The sequence below is a fragment of the Pristiophorus japonicus genome, unplaced genomic scaffold (assembly GCF_044704955.1).
Source record: "Pristiophorus japonicus isolate sPriJap1 unplaced genomic scaffold, sPriJap1.hap1 HAP1_SCAFFOLD_634, whole genome shotgun sequence".
Lineage (NCBI taxonomy): Eukaryota > Metazoa > Chordata > Chondrichthyes > Pristiophoridae > Pristiophorus > Pristiophorus japonicus.
The window spans coordinates 261659-281090 of record NW_027254546.1 but is presented as its reverse complement, the minus strand read 5'-3'; the positions used below and the strand labels follow the sequence as shown (position 1 = coordinate 281090).

The following is a 19432-nucleotide window of genomic DNA, read 5'->3' as shown; positions in this document are numbered from 1 at the left end:
TCTGTTACGTTCTATTTACACTCTGCGCAGTGTTGTAGATGAACAGTGAACAATGTTTAAGCGATGTGATGTGTTCAATGTTTATGCAGTAAATCTGTCATCCAGTGTGAGTTGGAAACACAATCCCCGCAGACTGAGCTTTCACGCAACGTTAACACAATTTGTGGCCGGTTAGCTCAGTTGGTTAGAGCGTGGTGCTAATAACGCCAAGGTCGCGGGTTCGATCCCCGTACGGGCCTTTCCAGTTTTTTTCATAATTTTTATTCGGTTTTTAGTCACGTTGAAAATCAAATCTTTATAATGAAACAAATCCACACAGAATCCCAAGGGTTGGGAATTATTTGGAATAACAGTCATTGCTTCTTTGCCGACGGGGTGGAGAGGCACATCTTTCTGTTTATTTCTGTTTCTTGGTTTGCTGATAAAGGATGAACCGGAGGCCTGTTCCCGGAAATGCTCAAAAGTCGGAACAGACAGACAGAACGGTTCTGTCGCCTGGAGATGGGCAAAAGACAGCAGTTCAGGACAAAAACACTAAATGAAATGTTCACCCGGCACCGAGAGTGAAAAATCCCGAGAAAAGGACAGAATGAAATAGATTTCAGTGGATGCCTACCCGCACGTGATGCTGTGGATGCGCGGACAGATCTTTGGTGTTCTGCACAAAAAATGCCATTTGCAACGAACAGTTTTACCTGGCGAGAATATGGAAGGAGCAAGCAGGAAAGACTGTCTTCGTCTGCTTGTTGGCAAGCAAATGTGTAGCAGCTTCCCTGGTGGTCCAGTGGTTAGGCTTCGGCGCTTTCACCGCTGCGGCCCGGTTCGATTCCCGGTCAGGGATCATTGTATTTCCGGCCGTTTGAATTGCTAGGCTGTTCCTGAACAAATTTACAGCTCACTGCTCTCTTGCTGCCCCAACCATCAGCAGCGCATCATTCGTTGTCGTGAGACAGCACACACTTCAGTGCCATCCGTTTCAAACTCAGCAGTAAATGGGGAGATCTCGCTCAACAAGTGCTGATTGACACCGTAAATGTTGCCAATCATGGATTACTTTAGCCTTCCGTGAACATTTTTGCGGCACATCACTCTAGCTTACCATCTGTCAATGCATTGCCAGTGTGGAAATATTCAGAATTTTAAACTTAGCAACGTCTGCAAGACTGGAATCAGTGAATGCCTGGTCCATGGCCCCTGATAACTTATCCCGAGCATTCATTTTGCCTGGGCCCCTCCTATATTGAACATTGGCTCACTGTGTGTCTATGTTTAGCGTTCACAGGCAATTTACAAGCTCTGAATTTCCCAGCAGTGAATTCATGGAGAGATTGATCTAACCGACATTCAACATCAGTATTGTTAAGTCTCCACTTGATTCGCGACACTTATCTCTCTTCAGCATAGCACTGCTATGGACTGAACCTGTTAGAATTTCACCTTGCCTCGGGGTCAGTGCGGCTATGTGCGACTTCGGCCGGTCTCCCTTTCACAGCCCATCAGTGTCGAGAATAGAACGGGGTATTTTACTGACATTTTATGTTCTCAAACAGTTATAAACTCTACAGTATATTTCACTGTGTCTTCAAGACGGTGAGATCGAGCCTATTGTGCAAGCTTTGTTTCTTTATGAACATTTCAGCAGAACATTAAATCAACATGTGGAACTAGAATTGCTGATTGACACTGTACGTTTGCCAACATTTAACTGCAGTGTGAAAACAATCACCATTATAATTAGGCTTCCATTACGTTCTTGCACGTCATCACCCTAAGTAACCTAGTTGATCACAGCACAGATATCAGTTAATTCATTGCCAGTGCGAAATAATAGACAATTTGAACTTAGCAACGTGTACAAGACCACTGCCTGGATCGTGGGCAGTGATAACGGAACATGAGCATTAAGATTTTCGGTATCATTATAATTTACATTGACACAACCTGAGCTCTGAGATGTGTTTGGGACACATTGCCCCGAAACGAGGACATAGTGGGTGGGGCAATTCCTTCCGGGGTCAGGTTTTCTTTCAGAAAGGTGTGAGAAAACTTTGCTTCGTTCACTGTCAGACCGAAATAGTTCAGTTGGGAAGGCGTTTGATTGAAGATCCAGATGGTTCATGGCTCAATCCCGTGTTTCAGCAATTTTTGGTTATTTCGCGTTCCCTTCATTCTAAGGGTAGTGGCTGATTTTATATCGGGACAGTGGGCTGTTCAGCGGTTGCGTGATAATAATTTTCAACATGAATTGTTTTTAGATTTAGCGCTCTTTTTCTGTTACGTTCTATTTACACTTTGCGCAGTGTTGTAGATGAACAGTGAACAATGTTTAAGCGATGTGATGTGTTCAATGTTTATGCAGTAAATCTGTCATCCAGTGTGAGTTGGAAACACAATCCCCGCAGACTGAGCTTTCACGCAACGTTAACGCAATTTGTGGCCGGTTAGCTCAGTTGGTTAGAGCGTGGTGCTAATAACGCCAAGGTCGCGGGTTCGATCACCGTACGGGCCTTTCCAGTTTTTTTCATAATTTTTATTCGGTTTTTAGTCACGTTGAAAATCAAATCTTTATAATGAAACAAATCCACACAGAATCCCAAGGGTTGGGAATTATTTGGAATAACAGTCATTGCTTCTTTGCCGACGGGGTGGAGAGGCACATCTTTCTGTTTATTTCTGTTTCTTGGTTTGCTGATAAAGGATGAACCGGAGGCCTGTTCCCGGAAATGCTCAAAAGTAGGAACAGACAGACAGAACGGTTCTGTCGCCTGGAGATGGGCAAAAGACAGCAGTTCAGGACAAAAACACTAAATGAAATGTTCACCCGGCACCGAGCGTGAAAAATCCCGAGAAAAGGACAGAATGAAATAGATTTCAGTGGATGCCTACCCGCATGTGAGGCTGTGGATGCGCGGACATATCTTTGGTGTTCTGCACAAAAAATGCCATTTGCAACGAACAGTATTACCTGGCGAGAATATGGAAGGAGCAAGCAGGAAAGACTGTCTTCGTCTGCTTGTTGGCAAGCAAATGTGTAGCAGCTTCCCTGGTGGTCCAGTGGTTAGGCTTCGGCGCTTTCACCGCTGCGGCCCGGGTTCGATTCCCGGTCAGGGATCATTGTATTTCCGGCCGTTTGAATTGCTAGGCTATTCCTGAACAAATTTAGAGCTCACTGCACTCTTGCTGCCCCAACCATCAGCAGCGCATCATTCGTTGTCGTGAGACAGCACACACTTCAATGCCATCCGTTTCAAACTCAGCAGTAAATGGGGAGATCTCGCTCGACAAGTGCTGATTGACACCGTAAATGTTGCCAATCATGGATTACTTTAGCCTTCCGTGAACATTTTTGCGGCACATCACTCTAGCTTACCATCTGTCAATGCATTGCCAGTGTGGAAATATTCAGCATTTTAAACTTAGCAACGTCTGCAAGACTGGAATCAGTGAATGCCTGGTCCATGGCCCCTGATAACTTATCCCGAGCATTCATTTTGCCTGGGCCCCTCCTATATTGAACATTGGCTCACTGTGTGTCTATGTTTAGCGTTCACAGGCAATTTACAAGCTCTGAATTTCCCAGCAGTGAATTCATGGAGAGATTGATCTAACCGACATTCAACATCAGTATTGTTAAGTCTCCACTTGATTCGCGACACTTATCTCTCTTCAGCATAGCACTGCTATGGACTGAACCTGTTAGAATTTCACCTTGCCTCGGGGTCAGTGCGGCTATGTGCGACTTCGGCCGGTCTCCCTTTCACAGCCCATCAGTGTCGAGAATAGAACGGGGTATTTTACTGACATTTTATGTTCTCAAACAGTTATAAACTCTACAGTATATTTCACTGTGTCTTCAAGACGGTGAGATCGAGCCTATTGTGCAAGCTTTGTTTCTTTATGAACATTTCAGCAGAACATTAAATCAACATGTGGAACTAGAATTGCTGATTGACACTGTACGTTTGCCAACATTTAACTGCAGTGTGAAAACAATCACCATTATAATTAGGCTTCCATTACGTTCTTGCACGTCATCACCCTAAGTAACCTAGTTGATCACAGCACAGATATCAGTTAATTCATTGCCAGTGCGAAATAATAGACAATTTGAACTTAGCAACGTGTACAAGACCACTGCCTGGATCGTGGGCAGTGATAACGGAACATGAGCATTAAGATTTTCGGTATCATTATAATTTACATTGACACAACCTGAGCTCTGAGATGTGTTTGGGACACATTGCCCCGAAACGAGGACATAGTGGGTGGGGCAATTCCTTCCGGGGTCAGGTTTTCTTTCAGAAAGGTGTGAGAAAACTTTGCTTCGTTCACTGTCAGACCGAAATAGTTCAGTTGGGAAGGCGTTTGATTGAAGATCCAGAAGGTTCATGGCTCAATCCCGTGTTTCAGCAATTTTTGGTTATTTCGCGTTCCCTTCATTCTAAGGGTAGTGGCTGATTTTATATCGGGACTGTGGGCTGTTCAGCGGTTGCGTGATAATAATTTTCAACATGAATTGTTTTTAGATTTAGCGCTCTTTTTCTGTTACGTTCTATTTACACTCTGCGCAGTGTTGTAGATGAACAGTGAACAATGTTTAAGCGATGTGATGTGTTCAATGTTTATGCAGTAAATCTGTCATCCAGTGTGAGTTAGAAACACAATCCCCGCAGACAGAGCTTTCACGCAACGTTAACACAATTTGTGGCCGGTTAGCTCAGTTGGTTAGAGCGTGGTGCTAATAACGCCAAGGTCGCGGGTTCGATCCCCGTACGGGCCTTTCCAGTGTTTTTCATAATTTTTATTCGGTTTTTAGTCACGTTGAAAATCAAATCTTTATAATGAAACAAATCCACACAGAATCCCAAGGGTTGGGAATTATTTGGAATAACAGTCATTGCTTCTTTGCCGACGGGGTGGAGAGGCACATCTTTCTGTTTATTTCTGTTTCTTGGTTTGCTGATAAAGGATGAACCGGAGGCCTGTTCCCGTAAATGCTCAAAAGTAGGAACAGACAGACAGAACGGTTCTGTCGCCTGGAGATGGGCAAAAGACAGCAGTTCAGGACAAAAACACTAAATGAAATGTTCACCCGGCACCGAGAGTGAAAAATCCCGAGAAAAGGACAGAATGAAATAGATTTCAGTGGATGCCTACCCGCACGGGATGCTGTGGATGCGCGGACATATCTTTGGTGTTCTCCACAAAAAATGCCATTTGCAACGAAAAGTTTTAAATGGCGCGAATGTGGTGAGAATTTGGAAGGAGCAAGTAGGAAAGACTGTGTTGGTCTGTTGTTGGCAAGCAAATGTGTAGCAGCTTCCCTGGTGGTCCAGTGGTTAGGCTTCGGCGCTTTCACCGCTGCGGCCCGGGTTCGATTCCCGGTCAGGGATCATTGTATTTCCGGCCGTTTGAATTGCTAGGCTGTTCCTGAACAAATTTACAGCTCACTGCACTCTTGCTGCCCCAACCATCAGCAGCGCATCATTCGTTGTCGTGATACAGCACACACTTCAGTGCCATCCGTTTCAAACTCAGCAGTAAATGGGGAGATCTCGCTCAACAAGTGCTGATTGACACCGTAAATGTTGCCAAACATGGCTTACTTTAGCCTTCCGTGAACATTTTTGCGGCACATCACTCTAGCTTACCATCTGTCAATGCATTGCCAGTGTGGAAATATTCAGCATTTTAAACTTAGCAACGTCTGCAAGACTGGAATCAGTGAATGCCTGGGCCATGGCCCCTGATAACTTATCCCGAGCATTCATTTTGCCTGGGCCCCTCCTATATTGAACATTGGCTCACTGTGTGTCTATGTTTAGCGTTCACAGGCAATTTACAAGCTCTGAATTTCCCAGCAGTGAATTCATGGAGTGATTGATCTAACCGACATTCAACATCAGTATTGTTAAGTCTCTCCTTGATTCGCGACACTTATCACTCTTCAGCATAGCACTGCTATGGACTGAACCTGTTAGAATTTCACCTTGCCTCGGGGTCAGTGCGGCTATGTGGGACTTCGGCCGGTCACCCTTTCACAGTCCATCAGTGTCGAGAAAAGAACGGGGTATTTTACTGACATTTTATGTTCTCAAACAGTTATAAACTCTACAGTATATTTCACTGTATCTTCAAGACGGTGAGATCGAGCCTGTTGTGCAAGCTTTGTTTCTTTATGAACACTTCAGCAGAACATTAAATCAACATGTGGAACTAGAATTGCTGATTGACACTGTACGTTTGCCAACATTTAACTGCAGTGTGAAAACAATCACCATTATAATTAGGCTTCCATTACGTTCTTGCACGACATCACCCTAAGTAACCTAGTTGATCACAGCACAGATATCAGTTAATTCATTGCCAGTGCGAAATAATACACATTTTGAACTTAGCAACGTGTACAAGACCACTGCCTGGATCGTGGGCAGTGCTAACGGAACATGAGCATTAAGATTTTCGGTATCATTATATTTTACATTGACACAACCTGAGCTCTGAGATGTGTTTGGGACCCATTGCCCCGAAACGAGGACAGAGTGGGTGGGGCAATTCCTTCCGGGGTCAGGTTTTCTTTCAAAACGGTGTGAGAAAACTTTGCTTCGTTCACTGTCAGACCGAAATAGTTCAGTTGGGAAGGCGTTTGACTGATCGAGCCTGTTGTGCAAGCTTTGTTTCTTTATGAATTCTGAATTTCACTCAGTCCTCATGTTTGCTGGTTATTCTCGCCAATTTACATGCCTCTTCCTTGGATTTACCACTATCTCTAATTTCCCTTGTTAGCCACGGTTGTTCTACCTACCCCTATTTATTTTTACTCCGGACAGGGATGTACAATTGTTGAAGTTCATCCATTTAATCGATAAATGTCTGCCATTGCGTATCCACTGTCAACCCTTTAAGTATCATTTGCCAGTCTATCCTACCCAATCCACATCTCATACCATCGAAGTAACCTTTCCTTAAATTCAGTACCCGAGTCTATGAATTAACATTTCACTCTCCATCTTAAAAATAATTCTACCATATTGTGGTCACCCTTCCAGGGGCCTCGCACAACAAGATTGCTGATTAGTCCTCTCTCATTACACAACACCCAGTCTAGGTTGGCCAGCTCTCTAGTTGATTCCTCGACATATTGGTCTCTAAAGCCATCACTAATACACTCCAGGAATTCCTCCTCCACCGCATTGCTACCAGTTTGGTTAGCCCAATCTATCTGTAGATTAAAGCCGCCCATGATAAACGCCGTACCTTTATTGCAAACATCCCTAATTTCTTGTTTGATGCCATCTCCAATCTCGTTACTGCTGTTTCGTTGCCTGGACACTACTCTCACTCTCTTTTCTGTACTTTGGTATTCCGTAGCTATAACTATATGGATTCCACATCATACAAGTTCATGGCCTTTCTTACTATTGCGCTTATTTCCTCTTTAACAAGCAACGCCAATCCACCTCCCTTTCCTTTCTGTCTGTTCTTCCTGAATGTTGAATACCCTGGATGTTGAGTTCCCAGCCTTGGTCAACCTGGAGCCATGCCTCCGTGACCCCAATTATATTATAATCATAAAGAGCGAAGTTAATTCATCCACCTTATTCTGAATACTCCTCGCATTGAGACACTGAGCCTTCAGACTTGTCTTTTTATCCCTCTTTTTCCATTTAGACTTTTTCTGTAATGTGTTCCTTTTTATTTTTGCCTTGGGTTTCTCTGCCCTCCACTTTTGCTATTCTCCTTTCTATCTTTTGCTTCAGCCCCCATTTTACCTCCCTCTGAATCCCAGCTTGGGTCCCCATTCCCCTGCCATATTAGTTTAACCCCTCCCCAAAAGCACGTGCAAACACCCCCACCATGACATTGGTTCCGGTCCTGCCCAGGTGCAGACCGTCCGGTTTGTACTGGTCCCACCTCCCCCAGAACCGCTTCCAATGTCACAGGAATTTGATTCGCTCCCTCTTGCAACACTCCTCAAGCTATGGATTCATCTGAGCTATCCTGCGATTCCGACTCTGACTAGCACGTGGCACTGGTAACAATCCTCAGATTGGTACCTTTGTGGTCCTACTTTTTAATTTAACACCTAGCTCCCTAAATTCAGCTTGGAGGACCTCATCCCGTTTTAACCTCTATCGTTGGTACCGGTATGCACAATTGCAACTGGCTGTTCACCCTCCCCCTTCAGAAAGCCCTGCATCCGCTCCGAGACATCCTTGACCCTTGCACCAGGTGGAAACATACCATCCTGGATTCTTGTTTCCTACCACAAAAACGCCTATCTATTCCCTTTACAATATAATCCCCTGTCACTGTAGCTCTTCCACTCTTTATCCTGCCCTCCTGTGCAGCAGAGCCACTCACGGTGCCATGGACTTGGCTTCTGCTTCCTTCCGCTCGTGCTGCGATGACACACCCTTGCTTGACCCCGGTCCGTATGTGGAATGTTTCTGTAATGGATGCCTTGACCGGGAGCACGGCTTACATTTCATCATTCAGAAGGTGGAGCATGGTGACAAACCTTGAAGTGCAGCCGAATCTTTGGAGGACGCTCCATAAACCCTCATGGCTGACACGGTTGGAGGCTTTCGTGAGTTTAAAATAGGCCATGTTCAAGTTTTGGTGCTATTCGCTGCATTTCTCGAGTATCTGCCGTGTGGTGAAGATAATATCCATTGTGCCAATTAGTGGGCGGAATCCACATTGCGAAACTAGGAGGAGTTCTTCAGCCACAGGGAGAAGGTGGTTGAGAAGAAAACTTGCGATGACTTTGCCTTTGGTTGAGAGCAGCGAGATTCCTCTGTCGTTACCGCAGTCAGACTCATCACCTTTCTTTAAGATCATCGCAATTAAATCTACTCCGAGATCTCCTGGCATGATCTCCTCCTTCCAGATAAGGTCATGAATACGTGCCATTAGTGCTTCGCTGCCAAGCTTCAGTACTTCCAAGGGGATTCATTCTGCTCCTGAGGCCTTGTTGTTTTTAGTTGTCGGAAGGTCTTTGCAAACTCGTGCCGAGCTGTGATTGTGCCAAGGAGGTGATGGGTAGCATGCTGTGGGATGAAGTCAAGGACACTCACATCGAAGGAGGATTCTTTGTTGCTAAGATCCTCGAAGTGTTCTTTCCAGCCAGCACCGGCAGCCTCACTGTCCTTGATGAGCAGTTCTCTGTTCTTGGCTTTCAGTGGAATAAGACCTTGGGCCACCGGTTCTACTCCACTGAAAAATCCAGCCACTTCATGATTGTCGGCTAGACGCTATTAATTATCTATTAGTTGTAGTTTCTATATTACATTCACGTTCTCTATTAGTTTGAGGTTCTATAATAGTTAGAGTGGCTGTATTAATTTGAAAGGCTGTATTAGTTTCAGTTGCTCTCATGGTTTGAGGTGTATTATTTTAGGTGGCTGTATTTGTTTGAGTTTCTCATATTGGTTTGAGTTTCTTTTATAGTTTGAGGTTGTATATTAGCTTGAGTTTCTGTAAATGGTGGAATTGTAATATTATTTGACGCTGCTGTATTTATTTGAGATTCTGTATTAATTTGAGGGTATTTATCAGTTTCATAGGCTGTAATATTTTGAGGTTCTCTCGTAGTTTGCGGTTATTTATTAGTTTGAGGATCTTTATTGTTTTAGCGGCTGTATTTGTTTCACGTTCTCTATTAGTTCTAATGGCCGTAGTAGTTTCATAGACTGATTTATCGGAAATGCTGTGTGAGTTTCAATGGCTGTATGAATATAACTTTCTGTGTGTGGTAGAGTTGCTGTATTGGGTTTAAATACCCTCAAATTAATACATTCCCTCAAACTAATAAAGCCTCTCAAACTAATACAGCCCCACAAACTAATACAGACCCTCAAACTAATACAGCTCCTCAACCTAATACAATCCCACAAGCTAATGCAATCCCTCAAACTAATACAGTCCATCAAACGAATACAGACCCTTAATCGAATACAGTCCATCAAACAAATACAGTCCCTCAAACTAATACTGCCCCTCAAACTAATATAGCCCCTCAAACTAATACAGTCCCTCAATCTAATACAGTGCGTCAAGCTAATAGAGAACCTCAAACTCAACGTGAATCTCAAACTAATACAGACCCTCAAACTAATACAGTCCCTCAAACAAATACAGCCTCTCAAACTAATACAGCCCCACAAACTAATACAGCCTCTCAACATAATACAGTCCCACAAACTAATGCAATCCCTCAAACTAATACAGTCCATCAAAATAATACAAACCTTCAATCGAATACAGTCCATCAAACTAATACAGTCCCTCAAAATAATACTGCCCTCAATATAATACAGTCCATCAAACTAATAGAGTCCCTCAAACTCATACAGCCCCTCAATTTTATACAGTCCATCAAACAAATACAGTCCCTCAAACTAATACAGCACCTCAAACGAATACAGACCCTCAATCTAATACAATCCCTCAAACTAATACAGGCCTCAAACTAATACAGACCCTCAAACTAATACAGCTGCTCAAACTAATCATGAACCTCAAATTAATAGATGTACTACTTACTGTAGTGGACCTTGGACAAATACAGCCGCTTAAAATAATACAAGAATATAAACTTATCCAGAAGCTCAAATTAATATATTTCCTCAAAATAATAGAGAAGCTCAAACTAATGCAACCGCTGAAGCTATTGGAGAACTCAACATAATTGAAAACCTCAAACTAATAGAGAACATCTAATTAATGCAGACCCTTAAACTAATCGAAAACCTCAAAATAATACAATAAATAGAGAACGTCAAACTAACAGAGAACCTCAAGCTAATAGAGGGTCTGTAATAGTTTGAGATTCACGATGAGTTTGAGCTTCTCTATTAGGTTGACGGACTGTATTAGTTTGATGGACTGTATTAGTTTGAGTTTCTCGATGAGTTTGAGGTTCTCTATTAGTTTGACGGCCTGTATTAGTTTGAGGGGTTGTATTAGTTTGAGGGGCTATATTTGTTTGAGGGGCTGTATTAGTTTGAGGGCCTATATTAGCTTGAGGGGCTGTATTAGTTTGACGGACTGTATTTGTTTGAGGGTCTGTATTAGTTTGAGAGAGTGTATTAGTTTGAGGGACAGTATTAGTTTGATGGGCTGTATTAGTTTTATTTTCTCTCTTAGCTTGAATATTTGGCTTATTTGATCCTCCCTATTAGTTTTTCTGTTAGTTTGAGTGGATTACTTTGAGGCTCCCTATCAGTTTAAGTTTATCAGTTTCAGATTCACTCTTAATTTGAATTTAAATATTAATGTGAGTTTCATTAACAGTTTCAGTGTCTCTGTTTTTTTGAGGGTCTGTATTAGTTTCAGATTCATTATTATTTTAAGTGTCCATTTTATGTTGAGGTTATCTAGAGATTTATAAAAATTTAATTTGATATTCCTTAATGGTTTCAGGTTCTGTATTACTTTGAGGTTCTCTTTTAGTTTGAGGTTACCTTTTAGTTTGAGGTGTTGTATTAGTTTTATTTTTAATTTGAGGTACTTTGTAATATTAAAGGATTGTGTTAGTTTGATGTTCTCTTGGTTTGTGGGGATGTACTAGTTTGAAGTTCTCTATTAGTTTGATATGCTGTATTATTTCCAGTGCCTGCATGATGAGAAATGCTGTATTAGTTTGCATTGTTTTTGCTGTATGAATTTTTGGTGCTGTATTATTTTTAGGTAATCTACGAGCATAAGGCACCGCATGTGTCGGAGGCGCTGTATGGGTATGAGAGGCTTAATGAATATGAGGGCCTATATTAGTTTGAGAACCATCATAGAAATTCATCACTTTAATTGTTTAACTGGATTTCCAAAGTTAAAGAGATCAGTCATTTCCTAGACCGCACGAAAACAGCCTTGAGAAGGACTTTCCATCATTTATAATTTATGTACTGAATTCCTGCATTGAAAGTTGCAGCCACGACCCCCTTTGTAGAACAGCAGCCCTGAGAGGGAAACTCGAACATTGGAAATGTAATTACTGAATAGCTACAGTTAAAGAAGGCAGCCGCATCACAGAGTGCAGTAGAGCAGCCCTGAGAGGGAAACTCGAACATTGGGAATATAATTACTGAATAGCTGCAGTTAAAGAAGGCAGCCACATCACAGAGTGCAGTAGAGCAGCCCTGAGAGGGAAACTCGAACGTTGGGAATGTAATTTCTGAATGAACACAGCAGGGCAAAAGATATTACAAGAAACTATATGCGATCTCCAGTTTGGGCTGATGGTTTTTGAAACAACAAACCAATTGCTGGGAGAATACAGTTGGAAACGTTCATTTGTTAATTAATGTGAGCAGAATTGTCCAGTCTTTGCAGTTTCAAATTTGAATCACAACAGGGACATAAATTGGCTGTCGTAATCACTTTGTTCAAGTTTTAACAATAATTATTTTGAGCGATGTTGCAACCTCAATGTTCCCGTGGAGAGCCCGCAGTGTATAATGTAAAGGCGATGGAATTGTACCGCCTGAAAGTATAATTCAGGGAGATTGCCTGCAGCACAAAGGGGCACATCATTCCACGCAGACAATGCTTCCAATTCAATATGCCCTGCGAATATGCGACATGATCATTGCCTTCATTGGTGTTCCTGGTAAGTGACGAACAGCCGAACAGAAAGCAGAGCGTCGGGATAAATGGATCCTTCTCAGGTCGGAAATCCGTGTTTAGTGGTGTGCCACAGGGTTCGGTGCTGGGACCACAACTGTTTACAATATACATAGATGACCTGGAAGATGGGACAGAGTGTAGTGTAACAAAATTTGCAGATGACACAAAGATTAGTGGGAAAGCGGACAAAGAGAGGCTGCAAAGATATTTAGATAGGTGATGCGAATGGGCTAAGGTTTGGCAGATCGAATACAATGTCGGAAAATGTGAGGTCATCCACCTTGGAAAAAAAACCTGAAACGGGAATATTATTTGAATGGGGAGAAATTACATCATGCTGCGGTGCAGAGGGACCTGGGGGTCCTTGTGCATCAATCCAAAAAAGTTAGTTTGCAACTGTACAGGGTATTGGTGAGGCCGCACCTGGAATACTGCGTGCAGTTTTGGTCACCTTACTTAAGGAAGGATATACTAGCCTTGGAGGGTTTACAGCGACGATTCACTAGGCTGATTCCGGAGATGAGGGGGTTACCTTATGATGATAGATTGAGTAGACTGGGTCTTTACTCGTTGGAGTTCAGAAGGATGAGGGGTGATCTTTGAGAAACATTTAAAATAATGAAAGGGATGGATAAGTAGAGGCAGAGAGGTTGTTTCCACTGGTTGGGAGACTAGAACTAGGGGCCACATCCTCAAAATACGCGGGAGCCAATTTAAAACAGAGTTGAGAGGGAATATCTTCTCCCAGAGGGTTGTGAATCTGTGGAAATCTCTGCCCAGGGAAGCAATTGAGGCTAGCTCATTGAGTGTATTCAAATGACAGATAGATAGATTTTTAACCAATAAGGGAATTAAGGGTTATGGGGAGCGGGCGGGTAAGTGGAGCTGAGTCCACGGCCAGATCAGCCATGATCTTGTTGAATGGCGGAGCAGGCTCGAGGGGCTAGATGGCCTACTCCTGTTCCTAAATCTTATGTTCTTATGTTCTTATGTTTATATTTCAGTGATAACCACTTTGTGGAAGCGCAGTTTCCGAAGGCAGGTGTCCTTGGTAAATCGATGTAAGACCACTTCTCGCTGTAAATGCACTGTGTGTATGGTCTGGACCTCCTGCTCAGTCTGGCACGTCATACTGTGCACCTCTGCCTCATTCAGTTTCTTACTTTCTAATCTAGTGCTAAGCATACTCACCAGCACACACTGGTTGGGCCGAATAGCCTGATTCTCTGCTCTATGTTCTGTATAATATAACCCACTGAACTAGAGCTCAGCACTTCCTGCCTACCTATTGTCGAGCCTCTCAATCTGAAAGATGCATTGTCTAGCTGCACTAAATAGCTGCAGTGACCCGTTGCAGAAGAGTTCAGAGAGAATGCTCGTGTGGTACTTTCCCAAAAAACAATTTGGGAATTTTCAATCAGAAATATTGCCGTATCCGACACACAGTGCTTGTCCCGCCGCAGGGTTTATGATCAGATCACCAGCCATTCCTGGTGTAATTCAATGGAAGGGATTCTGCTGCTAAATATTACATTTCTGGACTGCAAACACAGGGACCCGCCTCTGGGCTGCGTTCAGTATTTCTGTTTATTAATTAATTGTACAATTGATGTAACCGCATATTTCACCGCGCTCTTCAACTGCTCTCTGAACTTGGACTGGGTCACCCCGTAAATAAATGTGTTTGTACAGCAACTTAAATTCCGCAGTATAAATCCGACCTTTGTCAATTGATCTAAAGAATCACTGTAATCACTGGGATTTATTCCTGTAATGCTATAATAAAAGAAATCTATAACAATTATCAGCCGCAGCAGTATGAAGCTGCCGGATATGCTGAAGAGTAAAATGACAGACTTCCTTCTGCTCTCCATTTCTGGGTCACTGCCATTCCCCCCCTTGCTCTCACCCCTCAGTCTTTTACGGACTCGACTGGCCACTAAAATGTGTCTGACGGTCAGAGCGTTGAGCAACAGAATTACAGCGAATGGGAGCAGTGGGGTTAAAACCGTATCAAACCAGTCAAATCCCATCCATCTGGGCTCAGTATAATAGGCTGGGATTGGGACACAGTACCACAGAACATTGCCGATTATATATCGAGGTTCTAATGTAAAGAAGAAGGGAATGTTTTTTGAACAGAGCAGAATGCAGCTTGTTGCCAGAACCACAGCCGCAGTTCTCCCGGTGCAATGTTTGGTTTTCAGCTTCTCCCAACAAATGGCCACAAATCGATCAAAGGTGAAAGTGACGGTGAACCAGACAGAACAGTATGTGGTTACACGGGACAGGACATATGTAACACAACACACAGGGGTGATATCCAGGAAAGACCAAGGGAAATAATACCGAGTGATCTTCCACAGTATGACGTCAGTGATGACCACCAGTAGATCCGCCGCTACCATGGCCACCAGGTAGCGAGTGGTGCAGGTGGACAGCCCGCACTTTCCCCGGGACAGGATCACAATCGCCACTAAATTCACTGTAATAAACAGAAGGGAAAAGAGACGGTCAATTAATGGTCACACATTGTCGAATACTGAGCCCAGACAGTAAGGCCTGTCATTTAGCACAAAAACAGCCGGGTGTACGTCGGGTCAGGGGTTAACATATACATTATATCATCCCAACCCAACCTACCTCCCACCCGCTGCTTCCCAGTTTAGCAGAGACGGGGCAGTGGGAGGGAAGCCGAGCCATCCCAGCGGGCGGGTGTGCAATATTAATAGTAACATAGAAACATGAAAAATAGGTGCAGGAGTAGGCCATTCGGCCCTTCGAGCCTGCAACACCATTCAATAAGATCATGGCTGATCATTCCCTCAGTACCCCTTTCCTGCTTTCTCTCCATACCCCTTGATACCTTTAGCCATAAGGGCCATATCTAACTCTCTCTTAAATATATCCAATTAACTGAAATCAACAACTCTCTGCGGCAGGGAATTCCACAGGTTAACAATTCTCTGAGTGTATTAATGGGGATGGCAGCTTCTGGTTTAAACTATTTTACGGGTTTAACTTATTTTACAATTTAACTGTGGTCGGCTGTGTTTCCCAGGCCTCGGGATACCGGGCATTTAAAGTGAGCCGAGGACAGTTTCGCGGACAATGGAAGTGCCTTCACGGCCCTGGTTGTGGGCCAGGAGATCCAGGTGTGCCTTCCCCAAGGCTCCACACGTTCTCCCACTCTCTCCCTCTGCTTTGAATACCCCTATACAAACGGTTGTAAATCTGATAAAATACAGAGTAAGCTAAAAACACTCAATATGTCAGGCAGCATCTGTGGAGAGAGAAACAGAGTTAACGTTTCATGTGATAACCTTTCTTCAATACTGGAACAGTTTTAACGCAATGGCAGAGACAGAGAAAGTTGTGGTCGGAGGGGGAAAGAACAAAGTTGAAGGTCTTTGATGGGATGGTGGGCAGAAGTGATTCAACGACAAAAGGGATGATGGTGTAAGACAAATGGGACAACTAAAGGAACAGGAAAAAGGTCCTGAGGAGATGTAAGTGGATAGAGCAGGATTACAGAGTGGGGCGGTGGGACGGTGGGGAGCAAGGTAAATCTGGCAAAGATCAGAAGGCTCCCACGGCCCAGGAATGTGGCGAAGAAAGGTCAGTAGATCCAAGGGGTGCGGTCCTGCCCGCCTGCCGTACACCGAAAGCTGGTCCCAAGCACCAGCTCACACCTCCTCCACTCGCAGTGGCTCGACTGAAGACATCCTTCATTACCAGCACATGCTGTCTGAGGAAATGGGAGCGGTTGTATTGATCTGAAAAGTTTCATCTCAGTTTTATGGCCGGGTTGCAATAAATGGATAATGGAAACCTGTGGTGCTGTTCCCCATTGAGATACAAAGGGGAACATTTTAGATTGTGGAAGATGGAGATGTCAGACTGGGAGTGGGATGTAGAATTAAAGGGGAAAGTGAGCGGGGCAGTGTGAGACAGAGAGAGGGAGAGACACACGTTTCCAAACACAATGGAGAAGTTCAGGAATGTAATCACACAATCTCTCTTTAATCCTCCCCAATCTACAGGAGACAGCATCGTGAACAGCGAATACAGTATACTACATTGGAGGAAATACAAGTCTATTACTGTTTCAGATTGAAGGGCCTGGACGATGGAATGAATGGAGGTGAAAGGGCAGGTGCTGCATCTCCTAGGTTTTGCACAGGAAGGTCTGGTGGTTGGGGAGAACTGTTGGGGGCGATTCAGGAGTGGTCCAGGTTGTCGTGGAGGGACTGATCCATTGGGAATGCTCAAAGGGGATATGTCTGGTGGTGGGACTAAGAAGGAAGTGACAGCAATTGAATGTGGGGATTGGTTGAGACCAAGGTGAGGACATGGGGACCCTATCATGGTTCTAGCAGGGACGATCAGGGGCGATGAAAGTAAGGCAGCAGATTGGATTGACACTGCGGTGTGCCTTGTCCACCACAGTGGTGGGGAATCTTCGGCTGAGGATAAATGCGGGAAATTGGATTGAGGACTCTGTCCATAGAAACATAGAATATAGGGGCAGGATTAGGCCATTCGGCGCTTCGTGCCTGCACCACGATTCAATAAGATCATGGCTGATCATTCTCTCAGAACCCCTGTCCTGCGTTCCCTCCAGACCCCTTGGTACCTTCAGCGTAAGGGCCATACCTAACAGCCTCTTAAATATATCCAATGAACTGCATCAACAACTCTCTGCGGGAGGGAATTCCTCAGGTTAACAACTGTCTGAGTGAAGAGGTTTCTCCTCATCTTGGTCCTAAATGGCTTACCCCTGATCCTCAGACTATATCGCCTGGTTCTGGACTTCCCCAACATCAGGAACATACTTTAACTCTATCCCCAAGTTCTAGATTCCCCCATGAGGGGAAACACCCTCTCTGCATCTACCCTGTCGAGCCACCTCAGAATCTTATACGTTTCAATAACATCACCGCGCATTCTTCTAAACTCCAACAAATATATGCTCAACCTGCTCATCCTTTCATCATAATTCAACATATTCATCTCAGGAACCAGCCTGGTGATCTTTCTCAGAACAGGGCATGGTCACTGCAGGAAGCTAATCAACCAGTGGGGGACCGGGGAACCATCCCACCACTGTAGCCTCTCAGCCCGAAGTATTGACTCAACGGTTACTGTCTCCATGTCTCTGCTTCGCCCCTCCTCTCCTACCCACTCCACGCTAGGTTACAGACTCACAGGATCATGACCACAGAGGATGGATATCCTCAGCTCAGAAAAAGAAAGACATGCTGTAAGCACTGGTGTGGGAGGTGGCTTCATCGGAACAGATGGAACGCAGGCAGCGACATTTGGAAAGTATCAAAGAGTCCTTCCAGCAAGCTAGGTGAGAGGTCATATAATCAAGGTAGCTGTCAGAGTCGGCCGCAGTCTGATAGATGTTGGTAGAGAGCCGATCCTCGGAAATGGACTTAGAGATGTTGCAGACGGAAATGGAAGTGACAGACGGAGCATGAGAAGGAGAGAGAGTGGCGCAAATTATAAGCAAGGTTGATCACATAAATATAATTATAATTATAATTTTAACGATTAATAATACTATTTAAAATAATTAATATAATTATTAATAATAATAACAATTACTGTTATATATATCGCAGGTTTAACCTAGTTAAACTTCGCAAGGCGCTTCAAAGCAGGACAACACAGATACAAATGACACCGACAGAAAAAGAAGAAATTAAGGCATATTACCAAAAGCTTGCTAAAAGGGTTGATTTTCAGGATAACTTTAAAATGGAAAGATGGTTAGAGAAGTGGAGAGGTTCAGGGAGGGATTCCAGAGTTTAGGTCCCAAACAACTGAAGGTAAGGCCACCGATGGTTCAGCAGTATAATGAGGGATGTTCGAGAGGGCAGCACTTGAAGAGCGGAGCTATCTTGAGGGGTTGTGAGTCTGAAAAAGTTTACAGAGGTAGGGAGCTGCAAAGCCATGGAGAGATGTGTAAACAAGGATGAGAATTTTCAAAATCGTGGCGTTCTTTAACCGGGAGCCAATGTAGGTCAGTAAACATAGGGGTGAGGTGATCATGACTTTGTGCGAGTTAGGACATTTTCCAGTTCATGGCTAGAAAATAACATTGCGCGACCACAATCATCAATGAACCTGAAAAATATGTGAAGGAGAGGACAGGAGTAGAATTGGAACAACGAAGGTTCCCTGTATCCCAAGAAAAGGCAGCATAGCTAGAAACCATCCGAGCTCCCACACCGGCAATTTGGAGTGTTGGGATAGAATATTGTTCAAACCAGAGGTCCAGCACTTGCACTTTCAGCAAGGGCAGTGCACTGGGGTCAGGATCAGGATCAGCAACCTGCAAGGGTTTTCATTCCCAGCCCAAAGCCGGTGAGGGCGAGAGGACCTCCAGTGTGAATGGTGAGTGAATTATCTTGTAAATGTAGCCCTCAGAATGTATCTGCGGGGATAGGCGCAGGGAAACTCGACATCCGCTCTGAGTTTCAGTGGAGCATGGGATTACTGGGCAATACACTGTACAATGTGGACCATTTTCCATACCTCGGGAGCTCACTGTCAACAAGGGCAGACTTTGATGGCAAAGTCCAACACTGCCTTCAGTGTGTCAGTGCAGCCTTCGGACACCTGAAGAAGGAAGTGCTTGGAGACCAGGACCTCAAACCCTGGACCAAGCTCATGGTCTACAGGGCAGTAGTGATACCCGCCCTCCTATAAGCTTCAAACTCATGGAATATTTACAACAGGCACCTCAAAGCAAGAGAGAAGTACCAACGCTGCCTCCGCAATTTCCTGCAAA

At 44.1% G+C, this 19432-nt stretch overlaps 5 non-coding genes across 5 annotated transcripts; all 5 read left to right on the top strand.

The window, feature by feature from the left end:
* Positions 1–165: 165 nt before the first annotated feature.
* Positions 166–239, top strand: trnai-aau (transfer RNA isoleucine (anticodon AAU)). Its single transcript has one exon. It is a non-coding gene; the product is annotated as a tRNA-Ile (tRNA).
* Positions 240–2435: 2196 nt separating this feature from the next.
* trnai-aau (transfer RNA isoleucine (anticodon AAU)) lies at positions 2436–2509 on the top strand. Its single transcript has one exon. It is a non-coding gene; the product is annotated as a tRNA-Ile (tRNA).
* A 531-nt stretch (positions 2510–3040) lies between these two features.
* Positions 3041–3112, top strand: trnae-uuc (transfer RNA glutamic acid (anticodon UUC)). Its single transcript has one exon. It is a non-coding gene; the product is annotated as a tRNA-Glu (tRNA).
* A 1594-nt stretch (positions 3113–4706) lies between these two features.
* trnai-aau (transfer RNA isoleucine (anticodon AAU)) lies at positions 4707–4780 on the top strand. Its single transcript has one exon. It is a non-coding gene; the product is annotated as a tRNA-Ile (tRNA).
* A 541-nt stretch (positions 4781–5321) lies between these two features.
* Positions 5322–5393, top strand: trnae-uuc (transfer RNA glutamic acid (anticodon UUC)). Its single transcript has one exon. It is a non-coding gene; the product is annotated as a tRNA-Glu (tRNA).
* The last annotated feature ends 14039 nt before the right edge of the window (positions 5394–19432 follow it).